This window comes from Ambystoma mexicanum, chromosome 4p (genome assembly GCF_040938575.1).
Source record: "Ambystoma mexicanum isolate Mex_15411 chromosome 4p, UKY_AmexF1_1, whole genome shotgun sequence".
NCBI classification, from domain to species: Eukaryota; Metazoa; Chordata; class Amphibia; order Caudata; family Ambystomatidae; genus Ambystoma; species Ambystoma mexicanum.
In genome coordinates this window covers 625,842,285-625,854,509 of record NC_090927.1, presented here as the reverse complement: position 1 = coordinate 625,854,509, position 12,225 = coordinate 625,842,285, and the positions used below count along the sequence as shown (strand labels likewise).

At 49.3% G+C, this 12,225-nt stretch overlaps 1 protein-coding gene across 2 annotated transcripts in view; it reads right to left on the bottom strand.

Annotated features, from left to right (window-relative positions):
• PHF3 (PHD finger protein 3) overlaps positions 1 to 12,225 on the bottom strand; it is a 909,072-nt gene that overhangs the window by 317,697 nt on the left and 579,150 nt on the right. The gene's annotated exons all lie outside the window — the stretch shown is intronic.

Genomic DNA, 12,225 nt, shown 5'->3' with positions numbered 1-12,225 from the left:
TCCATCGCCTCAGTAGGAGTCTCGAAGAACAAGGATTTGTTCTCGTAAAATACCTTCAGCCTGGCGGGGTAAAGCAACATGTAGCGGAGGCCTACTTCCCTGAGCCTCCTCTTTACCGCTCCGAATTTCATTCGATTCCGCTGCACCAGGAGCGTATAATCCGGGTACGCCGTTATATTCGCCGACCCCCTTTCAATCGTTCCTCCTTTTCAAAAAAATTCAAGAATCCTCTCGCGGTCACGATAATTCAAGATCTTCGCGATCAGCGGCCGTGGGGGGGGGGCCCCCGGGGCCGGCCTCCTGGTCAGGGCCCTATGCGCCCCTTCTACCGCAAACCCCTGGGTCAGCACCCCGCAAGTTATCTCCTGCAAAAGCATTGTTTCGACGTATTCCGTGGGATTCGGGCCCTCAATTCCTTCTGGGACACCCACTATACGAATGTTGCTGCGTCTGGCGCGCCCTTCCGCTTGCTCTGCTCTATCCTCCAAGTTGCCAACTCGCTGAATCAGGGCATGCAGCTCCTTAGCATGTGAAGCGCACGCCTCCGCATTCGGAATCAGCTCCTTTTCCAGTGCCCCCGTGCGCTCTGCGATCGTACGCACATCTTGTCGCAGCAGGTTCACCTCTTCCTGGACCGCTCCGATCTTGAGGTCCAGGCCCACTTGCAACTCCTTCATGGCCAGGCCTAGCTTCGTTTCCCAGGCCACCTTCAAATCAGCGATTGCTGCCAGCACCTCCTGGATTGTGCCCGGTGGGTCGCCCGCGACCGCAGGGGCGCTCGGGGGAGACTTGGTGTAGGCCTCCATCATGGGCTGCTTGGCCCGGGGTCGCCCCGCTTTGGCAGACATCTTGTTGCGACAATTAGGCACGGTCTCACCGTGCTGTCCCTCGCTGGAGTCTGTCTTGTCCACATCCCCCACAGTGTTCGCTCCCGCTCCGCTCTTCGAACACGCTTCGGGCGGCAAGCGAAAAGTTTGTTATTGGGGTCTCAATAGTTTCAGGCCCAAGACCACCGCTCGCGTCGTCTTCTTTGTGCTGGCCACCATTTTGTCTGCATCTTCAGTTCTGGACCCGCTGCACTGCAGCGAGGATAACTCGAGTCCGGAGCACTCCCCACGCACCAAACTTTCGGCGAATGTCGCCACAACCTTCATACACGGATGTGTGAGTTTGCAGCGCCGGCTGGTCACTGCGTGCGCCCCTTCTTCCCAGGATCGATGCCGGATCTGCGGAGCTCCGTGAAGACACAGCCTCCTACGTGGCCATCCAAGCCACGCCCCACCAAGTTCAAGCTTAATAATAATGTTCATAGTCTTATTGCAGCAAGCGCTAACGCTTATGTCTTTTTCCCCTTAGGGGCCAGGGTTCGGAATGCCGGAGATATGGCGCCGACCCGAAGTGAAACGTGCAGTTCCAATAAATGACAGGTAAGTTCTGGATGATCGTTCGGTTAATGTCTTTGCATTCGCTCATTCAATGTCTGTCTTTTTTCCCCATAGGGGCCGGGGTCCGGAATGCCAGGAAGCGGCAGGACCCGAAATGAAATGGGAATGACCCAACTAGTAAGTCTTAGAAGGAAACTGAGCTTTTCCTATTCCCTTCCTTCTCTCACCTTGTGTTCTTGTCTTTTTCTCTCTAGGCACTGGGAAGTGGCTGCGGATCTGGATGATCGCTGCTGAAGATGGAGGTGCACAGGAAAGGTGAGTGAAATGCAGCGCTGCAGCGATCGAAACAAAATGCTTTTAAAAATGATGTCTTCCCTTTCAGGATCGTTGGTGTGATGTCTTCGTGGTACAGCTTTAGCAGGTAAGGTCTTCTTTCTCCCCAATTCTCTCTAATCTCCCTTTGCAGGTGACCCAGGATGCTGACAGGCGTGGCTGAAGTCCAGATGCAGGAGCTGACACGGTGAGCGTCCAGCTGCGAGGAGCAGAACAACGCGAAGCATGAGTTGCTGATCGGGCGTGGTTTAAATAGCTTTGGAAGAAGTTCCAGGTATGTATCCTTCCACCGATCAGGTATGTATCCTTCCCCGACCACACCCAGGTGGAAAGTAGCCCCACAGGTAAAGTAGTTCCATTCAGGCCTCAAGAGGGCCTGGATGTAGCAGCATGGTCTGCATCAGGTAAGTGCACATTGAAACACTTGAACACATGTCTAGCTTTATGAGCCTGGCGCCTAAGGCGCCAGGACAGGGGTCCAACATGAACCTGGCGCCTAAGGCGCCAGGACTGTGTCCAAAGGGCCCCAGCTTGGGCCCGCTGGCACTTCCCTGGGGGGAATGATGCCTGCCTCTGGGGTTGCTGGGTCGGACTCGGCTCCTTGGAGGTAGGCATCATGACAGGCCTGCATCTCCAGATATTCCAAGCAGAAGAACAGACCCTCTCGGTCCTCCTCGCAAAGGTTATTTTTTGTGGTCAATACGTGAAGTCTGCGAGAAAAGGTCTTAATAACATGGCGGGGACACGTCCTTCTATTAACACGCCATCCCCGAGATATAGGGGGGTACAGTCCAGGGCCGGGGGCGCAGCTCCCTGGTGAGGTCCTGTTTTATTCATTCAAGCTGTGTCATCAATGACCAGAGCTGTCTGTGTGTCGGTTTTAAGTTTTAGGCCTACACTTAGCACACGTGCCACAGAGCTGTCACCGGTCCTCTCCCTCTATTCCTGTTATAATGTGTCCCACATGTGCAGGGAGAAGGTGTTCCTTTTCAAGTAAGACTGCCCGCAGGTTCGGCGCTCATCGGATTATGAGGTGATCCTGGGGGACAGTAATCTCTCCACAACACTAACAACGTGCTAGCGTAGTGTGGGTAATTGAGGTCCGCCACCTACTGGCTTGGGTGTCTTCAGGATGATTCCAGGATTGGGGCCTGTTAACAATCTGTCTCCAAATACCTGGATGTCTGCACACGTGTTAATATGCTTTTTCTTCACTTGGTTCCTTATTCCCCTTTGGCCTTCGGTTCCAGCACTGATCAAATCCTTTTTAATGCATGAGGCGTTACAGGCGCTGTGCTTTTGCAGGAGGGTATGCATATGACATTCTACGGAGCGTGGATCCTCGTGACAGCATGGGAGAGCCAGCCCTCTGCCTGGCCAGGAGGGGGCTTTCCCTGTTGCACCTGTTGAGGTAAATATTGCACCATAAAACGTTTGTTGCCAGGTCAGGGGTTTCAAGGGGTGTCACGATGACTACTTGCTTGTGGAATAGTTCTTACTGCATGGTCCCCTGCACCGTTGCGGCGGACTGTCTCCTCCACTACTGGTGTTGTTTGCGTCCTGTGGAGGCCAGTCTTCACTTCAGTGTGTGTCACTAGCGAAGCTCATCACGTCTCTCCGCCGAGTATCTCCAGTCAGCGAGTGCAATGTCGTGGGTGACAGTTGGACACACCATGGATCTGGTGCGTGCGCAAGGGGGGGCAAAGAGCACCGCCCGGCAGCGCTCTGTTTCACGGTCTCCAGTGTTGTGTCGCAGCCCCTCCTCTTCACACAAAGTACACTGGCGGGGACTCATGGTCACCGGACCCCGTCCAACAGTCGTATAGGGCTGTAGGAGTCTTCCCCCTTCTCTCTTGATGATCTTGCTGCCATAGTCACGGGAGTTCGGGAGTGCGTAGGTGAGAAAGCCCTGCTTTCAGTTTCGTCCGTACGGGCTGGGAAGGGCCCAGCGCTTCCCACATTTGCAGAGCGGATTTCTCAGCGATTTCTGCACGAAAATACTTCAAATATTCGCTCCATCTCAGAAGGGCAGGAATAACTGCCAGCCTACATTTTTATGTATGGAAGTTAAAGTGCACTTTAACAGTGGCAGGCGAGGGTTAGTTATGTTATGACTACTTGTAAAGCGCACAGTCGCCCAGGGGCATCATGGCACTGGAGAGGAAGGCAGAACCCTGATCACAGCCTAAAAACCCAGAAGCATTATCCATCATAGTTAAAAAAATATGTTTTTTTAAGGCTTTCCTAAAGGCCAGATGATTATAGCTATTTTTCAGTTCAACTGGCGGCGTGTTCCATAGCTGGGCTGCTGCAACAGAAAAGGCTTGTCCACCCAATCGGGAGCGGCAAAATGATGGTACACAAAGCAAACCGGACGACTCAGATCTCAAAGAGCGGGTAGGGAGATAGCGAGAGAATGTGCAGCGCAAGTACTCCACTCCCTGCCCATGGAGCGCACGCTGCACAATACAGAGTGCTTTAAACTCAATACGTTGGACTACTGGTAACTAGTGAAGGCGACGGAGGACTGGGGAAATATGAACACCATAGGTTGTCCGAATCGTTATCTGGGCTGCAACGTTCTGAAAACGTTGGTCGAAGGATTAGTCCCTTAGACTGAGCAAGATAAAGGGAGTTGCAATAATACAATCGACTGGATACCATTGCTGACATCACCAATAGCTGTAAGGAAGGTAGTATAAGGTGAAGGACCTGCCGAAGGATTTTCAAATGGGAGAACCCAATCTGGCAAACAGAAGAGATCTGAGCTTCCATTGATTGAGTGGCTGTCATAATGACTCCCAGGTTCTTTACCTTCACAGTCGGAACAGGAAGAGAACCCTTGGAGGAAGGCCAAAAGGTAGAAATCCAGAGGGAAGGGTCAGGAGGAGAGTCCACCGCCAGCACCTCAGTTTTTTCCCCATTCAACTTTAGCCAATTAAGGCCCATTCACCCCCCCCCCCGGCCGTCAGGCACTTATGAAGGTTGGCCGACACCTCAGTCCGATCGAGATCTAGCCGGATCAGTACCTTGGCATCGTCAGCATACGGATAGCAGCCGACGCCGAAGGAGCGAAAGAGAAGTGGGTGACAAAGCAGATCCCTAAGGTACACCACAAGTCAGGTCAGAAGATTTAGAAAGAAGAGAGCAGAAGAGATTGATATCAATCCTTAAGAAAAGAAGCGGACCAAGCCAAGACTTGACCGGATATACCAATTTGAGCCAGGCAGGATAGCAGGGTAGGATAGTCAACCGTGTCGAAAGCTGCTGAAAGATCTAATAATATCAGGGCTCCGACACCTCCTGCATCCATCAGCATGGCCATGTCATCCTGCTCTCAGTACACCTGCCTGGCCTAAAAACAGACTGGGCTGGGTCAAGACAGTCAGAAAGCTCAAGAAAAGAGGAGAGAAGCGGAGACACCAGGGATTCAAGGAGTTTCATGAGGGCAGGTAGCAAAGAAATTGGCCAGAAATTTGCTGGTATGGAAGAATCCAGGGAGGGCTGCTTTAGAAGTAGAATGACTGTTGCATCCTTTAGCTCAGATGGAATAAACCCTGTTTGGCAGGAGGCATTAATGGCCTCCGTAATCACCCCAGGAGGTCCGGTGTAATCTCCTTCAAGATCCTTAATGGTACCAATAGAATTTGAGTTGGAGAAGGGCCTTGAGAACTAACTCTTCAGTGAAAAGAGGAAAAGAGGACCAGCCTGGTCGTGAGATATCAGTGGCTGTTTGCAAGGAGGTGTTTCTGAAGATCAGGGTATTATTTACCGAAAGAGTGTTCACAGAAATGTTGGCGCGAATATTCTCAATTTTACTAATGAAAAACTGCGAAAAAGAGTCACACAACTCCTGAGTTGGCTTAACCGTAGATAAACAGTTAGCCGAGGAAGATAAAGACTTGACCACTGAAAAAATGGTTTTGGTTTGATAGGCCGTGGAGAAAGCTTTATACACGGACCGCAGCTGAGGGTCAGTCACAGCGCCATTTACGTTTGGCTTGTCTAAACTGCAGTCTAGCCAACTTCTGCTCTTCTGAAAACCATGGTTCAGAGGGGAGCCTGCTCATTTGTGTGAGCCGCATCTGTGCTACTTCATCGGCTACCGCTAAGAACGAAGTGGCCAGAAGAGACAAAGAAGGAGCCAGAGTTGCTGCACATTTCGTTTTAATGGATGATGCTAGCTTTTGAAGGTTAGTCAGACGCCATACCCATTGCCAAACTCTAACCGTCAGCCTTTTAGGCTGCTGTTGAATTGGCAAAAGTGAGCAGGTCACTAGATAGTGATCTGTCCATAAAATTGGCTCAGCCGATTACATGCAAAACTGTCTCAGGCAAGATAGGGTCGTTTTTGTAATCTGCATTACATGTTTGTTTTAGGGCTGCTAGTGTTTAGGCCTTATGAGCGTTGTTTGAGAGTGAGCTTCTTTACTAAGTTTTCGGTAGTGGGGACATTCTTTGTGCAAATGAAAACTAGGGCTAGGTCTGATCTTCACATGCCGAGCTGACAGCGCGTACAATAATGCCAGTTATAAACTTCTGTAAATATTCATTTGGTTTTAGGCAATTAAACCTTTTTAAATGCCGAGCTCTCACTATGCACACAAGCGACATGAGGCATTGTGAAATGGCACACAGGACATGTCTGAATAGGCCTCTTTATGAAGAAAATCCCACTTTTTTATGACGCACCACTAAAAAACAAAAATGCCGATATATACAGTATTGCAAATTAACACATTTTAGCCACTGAAAACCCAATAACATGACATTTATATAGACATAGGGAAGATTGCTTAAAGCAGCCACGGGTTTAGTTTATAACACATTTGTTTTGGTTGGAGAGGCTATTAGACATGTAAGCTTACCAGCATTTTAGATAACTGCCTTCGGAAGCTCTAGGCAGCGGGGACATTCTACGTGTAAAATGAAAACTCCTAAGTATGTAGAAAGTGCACAACACTTTTGGTTCTAGGAAAGCAGATGTGCACACAAGCTGTAAGCGCTTTTTGAGGTGTGGTTTTCTAATTGTGGACCCTTTACAAAGAGAATAGGCATTGTCATCCTTGTTTAAAGTAAACACAGTGACAAAATGAAAATGCTATATATGCAATTAGGACTGGATTCTGTATAAACCTGTTTACAAGAAAAAAGACATTAATAAAGCGTATAGTCATGCCCTTTATATAGGCATAGGGGAGCAGACATGTATTTTTCTTTTTTTTCATATACGTCTTATTGGTGAATTCGTACAAGTACAACATACTTAAGCATTTTCTCACCCATTAACACACATCCACCTTTCACCGCCCCCAACAACAACTTTAAACTCTCGGCGACAAGCCCCCCATATACCCTCCATCTTCTACCTCTTTTACCTACGTGTCTTGTGTGGCTCCAGGGCTGCCACATCCGATGCAACTTTTTGATCCAATATTCAGGTCATCCGGAAGTACTGCACCATTTTCCTCAAAAACTTCCCTATCATATACCTTTTTTGGGACCACATTTCTCCCCTTGGTGTCTTGAATGGGGCACTTCTATCGCTCTCATTATCTCTGGCCTCAGTAGTAAAATTCAAAAATTTCCTCTATCATTGCCTCCCCCGTTTGTGGCTGGGGTTTTCAGGTCACACTCTGCGTGCTATATCTCCTCCTCCCCCCGTGTCTTCCCTTCCCCCCTCAACCAGTGGCCTCTCTGAGTCGTATTTTTCAAGGAAGGCCGCCCATTCCATAGTCCTTGTTGGGGTCTGATCATGTAGTTGTCTGGTTAATTCCTCCATTCTATATAAGTCCAATGCTTTTGAGGCTCATTCCCTTTCGCCGGGGAGCCCCTCTTTCTTCCATCCCCCAGCTAAACATGCCCTAACCGCCAGTAGGAGAAAGTGTGGCATATGTGGTAGCTTCATCCATTATCACTCCACACCGAACACCAGAAGGGGGTCCATATGCTGGTTTACTCCCTCAACACCTTTTATCCAACCCATGATCTCCTTCCAGTACTTCTGTACTTTGTCACAACCTCTCCACATGTGCCAATAATCTGCCATTTGCCTGCATTTTCTCCAACAGTGTGGATCCGCCCCTGAAACATCCTTGATATCCTCATTGGGTCCCACTGCCACCTGTATAGGAGCTTGATCCTGTGTAACTTATATTGGCAGGCCACTGATGTACGGTGGGCATTCACACACAGTCTCCTCCATTTTTCAATCTCTATTTCAAACCCTATGCCTCTTTCCCATTTTTTCTTATGCGTGAGTATGTCTCCCCACTGCTCCTCCAACAACTTCTGATACATCCTAAATATGAGGTCCCTTGTCCCCCTTCTCAGTGTCCAGTAATCGCTCCGTACGGGTCAGCTCTTTTCAACTCTACCTTACATTCCTCTGACATTAGTATCCCCCCCTTAAGGTGTAAGAATTTAAATACAGAGATTTTCCCTATGCCCAAGGTTTCCTCCAAGTATGCCATCTCTAGGAACCTATCCTTCTTTAGGACCTGTCCCACTCTTTCCAACCCCGCTTCAAACCAGTCCTGAAACTTCTCATGGTCTCGTATACAGTCCCGTACTAGGGGCAGGGGGGTGGGGCCCATATGTAGCTCAATGGTGATGGCCATGTCGTGACCGCTTTCATCTCCCTCTTGACCTGCCACAGTCTCCAGAGCTTGCCCAGAATTATGTGCGACTGTACCTTCCTTGGGGCTGCCCTCGCAGACGCTGAAAGCCATTCCCCAAAGGTGACCGGTCGGAATAAAAAGTTCTCTATCCCTACCCATTGTTTATCTCCATTCATGCGCGGTGCGCGGGTGGGGAAATCAGGGCTCTAAATTGGGCTGCCCTGTAATAGGTATGCATCTCGGGTAATCCCACCCCCCTTTCTCTTTAGGTTGCACCAATAATCTGTAGGCTACTCTGTTTTTTCCCTTGCTACAGGAATCTCACTATTCTCTTTTTCAGCTCCACGAAGTGTGAATCTGGAAGTTCTATTGGCATGTTATGCACAAACCTGTGCAGTTCCGTTAGGGACCACTGCAAAAGATTTAGGACTACAGGTGGTTGGCAGTAAACCCAATTGGTAGCAGTCTGTACCACCCAGATTTACCTGGTAGCTGTGGCTGAGCAGTCAGACTTCTCTAGTTAGGCAGTATATAGAGCATACAAGATAGGTGCCCAAAATACAGTAGCACAAGCAAACACCGACCAGAGCTTTGGTAACAAAGTATATAATTATTTGTTTAAAGACACTCAGAAACACTCCAGCACTATTACTATAAGCAAGTTCAAAAACACAGTCACTATTATTATATATACATCCCTTATTCCTTATTTGACAAGTCTTAGTTAACACCACTTATTTCCAGATAGCGGTGAGCGCTTAACTAAAGATGGTACTCCAATAAGTTTAAGAAAAAGGGAGGGAAAAGGCAAAAATTAGGAACAGCACACAACACAATACAATACTTTAGAAGCACCCAGCAAGGCAGAAAAGACAAAGTCTACTTGTGAGCAAAAAGTTCAGAGGACAGGCTCCCTCTTGGAGAGAGCAGAACACCACTGTGCTCAAGATCACCGAAGTTTAAAAGTCTTGCAGGGAGTTCAGAAAGAATTAGTTCACTGTAGAAAAGTTCAGTTAGCCAGCCTAGGGCCAACCCAAGTAGTTAGTGGAGGCTTTAAGAGTCACCCCACAAAGACTGTTGCGAGGGAGGCCAGGCGGACACAGTACCTTCAAAGTGGAGAGGATCCTCCAGCGGGGGCAGTTGTTCCTGGCAGTGGGTGCAAGTCACAGCGCCGTCCAGAGGAAGAGATGGTCTCGACGTGGAGGAAAGCTGAAGGTTTTTGCACTGCCACGGAAGAAACCAGCCGCTGAGTTCTCCGGTGAAAAGGTACTACCCTTTTATTCGCAGTAGTGGAAAAACCGTGGTATCCCGGTTGCCGGGGTGCTTGGCACAGGCAAGGCGGCCACGAGATGATCCGGGAAGGCGAAAAGACGGGCAAACTGGTTATCCCCACCAGTCAAAGGAAGAAGACTCTCCGGATTGAAGATCTCCTCTGTCGTTGGAAGAAGTGGTGAGACGGTTCAGCAGGGCTCCACCGGTGGTGTCGTCGTTGCAGGTCGGCTCAGCTTCTCCCTCTTCGGATTCTTAGGTCCTGTGGCGACTTTTAAAGTTCCAGTCCCCAAAGCCCTGCTTTTATGCAGCAAACCCCCATTCATTCAGCCTAGCTGTCAATCAAACATGCTAAGTGGTGAGCCGGGCGGCTCACCACTTGGGCCAATCACACAAGAGTGCGACTTCAGTTGCCAAGGCAACTCAGTCCAGGGTGCCTAAACCCCCTCCCACACCCCCTGTGGTACCCAGACAGAGTGGCACCACTCTGGAGGGCTTCTGTGGAGAAGCCCGCCAAAAGTGGAACAAAGGGCTTGACTTGGGTTGGAGTCACAGAAGCGAACACGAACGCCATTTTGGCATCGAGTTCTGGCAAAAAATCCCAACCGGTGAATTAATATTCATTAAATAAACCGGCGGTATGTTCGAGGCTATATTAATTATTTATTAAAAATGGTAGCCTCGAACAATGGGAAAATCCCATAGGGAAATATTCGCGGTCGAATATAAAAAGTAGTATCCACTGCCACCAGCCAAAACTCGATCAGGGGGGACGGAGACGTGCCCCATCGACCAACAGACCCCGGGGCAATCGAATTACCCCGGCCAGTACGTCCACAACATGATGGTTTGCACTGGTTTCTGTTCATAATTTGGGACTAGTAAAGCCAATGTTGACTTTACATGCCCTGGGAGACAGTAGTCAGTCCCAGGGTATGGAGTCTATGTTTGGGGGTCACTATGACACCCCTGGGTTACTGCACCGAGGGTGCTGTGTAACCCACCTTCCAAAAACACATGAGGCCCTATGGAGTAAAAGACTCCATAGCCCATAAAACACATTTCAAAGTCAAAGGATATCTCAAATCATGCCTAAGAGTGGGAGAAACAGAGTCTCACTCTTAGCAGGAGAAAAAAATAAACCCCTAAAATCCAGCAAAGCTACTGGGGGACTCACTAGGTTTGGGAAATTAGCCTATACAGAGAATTCTCCCTAACATGGCAGCACCTGATATAGGTATAACACTCTTGGGAGGAGCATCATTTTTATCACGTTTAATCTTCCCAGCCAGGAAATTGTCAGCTTCGACCAGGCCTCCAGCAATGAGAATAGCTTCTACAGTAATGGGGGGAAATTACTCGAATATGTTTTTCAGGTCTGCAGGTACTCTCACACCCAGGTATTTTGTGCTATCCCTTTCCACCGGTATCCCTAGGCCTGCCCATTCCCTGCCTTGCTCCTCGGTGTACTCCTGAAGGGGGAGGAGGATCAATTTGCTAACTTTTACCTTAAAACCTGAAACCTGTCCATAGTCTTCCAACGTACTGAGCACTCGCTGTGCTGATCCCATTATGTCTGATAGATAAAACAGTACATCAATTATAGGCCTGCGGGATCCCCAGGGTACAGAGCAGTTTGCTGATGGTGATAAACTGCAGATGGCAGAGACCCACCTCGCAGATCCAGTTAAGAACAGCATAGCTACTTGCAGGAAGCGGCCTTGCCTCACATCACAATCACAAGAAGGGAAGAGTTGGAATCCCCGATCACCAGCGAAGAAGTCGACGCGGCCATTAAAAGCCTGAAAGCAAGAGCTCCGGGACCAGATGGGTTCTCACCTCGATTTTTCAAACTCTTTCGGCCCCAGCTGCTGGCCCCCATGACAACTCTCTTCAATTCCTTCGCCATCTCAGGATCGATTACTCCGTCGATGCAAGAATCACTCACGGTTCTAGCTCCCAAACCAGGAAAAGACCCCAGAGATATTGCGGCATACAGACCAATCTCTGTTAAACCTAGACGTGAACATTTATTCGAAGGTCTTGGCAAACCGGCTAGCGAAAATACTTCCGGACATTGTGGATCCAGACCAGACAGGATTTATAATGAATAGAGCAACCACAGACAACACACGTAGGGTCCTCAATCTGATTGAGATAGCTAAGCGAGACTCGCGAAAGCTAGCCCTGCTGGCTTTAGATGCGACCAATGCCTTTGATAAAGTAGGCTGGTCGTTCCCCCGTCTCACCCTAGAATCCTTCCATCTTGGACCCTCCTTCTTGAAGCTCGTCCTAGCGAATTACCAAGCTCCGAATACCCTCCTCCGGGTGAACGGCCTACTATGCAGCCCAATCCCCCTATCTTGCGGCACTAGGTAGGGGTGTCCTCTCTCCCCTCGTCTCTTCGCCCTGGTAATGGAACCCCTAGCCCAAAGGATCCGCCTCAGCGCCAGAATTAAAGGCCTCCAAGTAGGCCCTTCCCAACATAAGATCGCGCTATACACGGACAACGTGATGCTGACCATAACAGACACCTCCCATTCACTGAGGGCCGCTCTAGCAGAAATCCACAGATTTGGAAAGGTCTCGGGATTTTCCATCAATTTTGCGAAATCAAC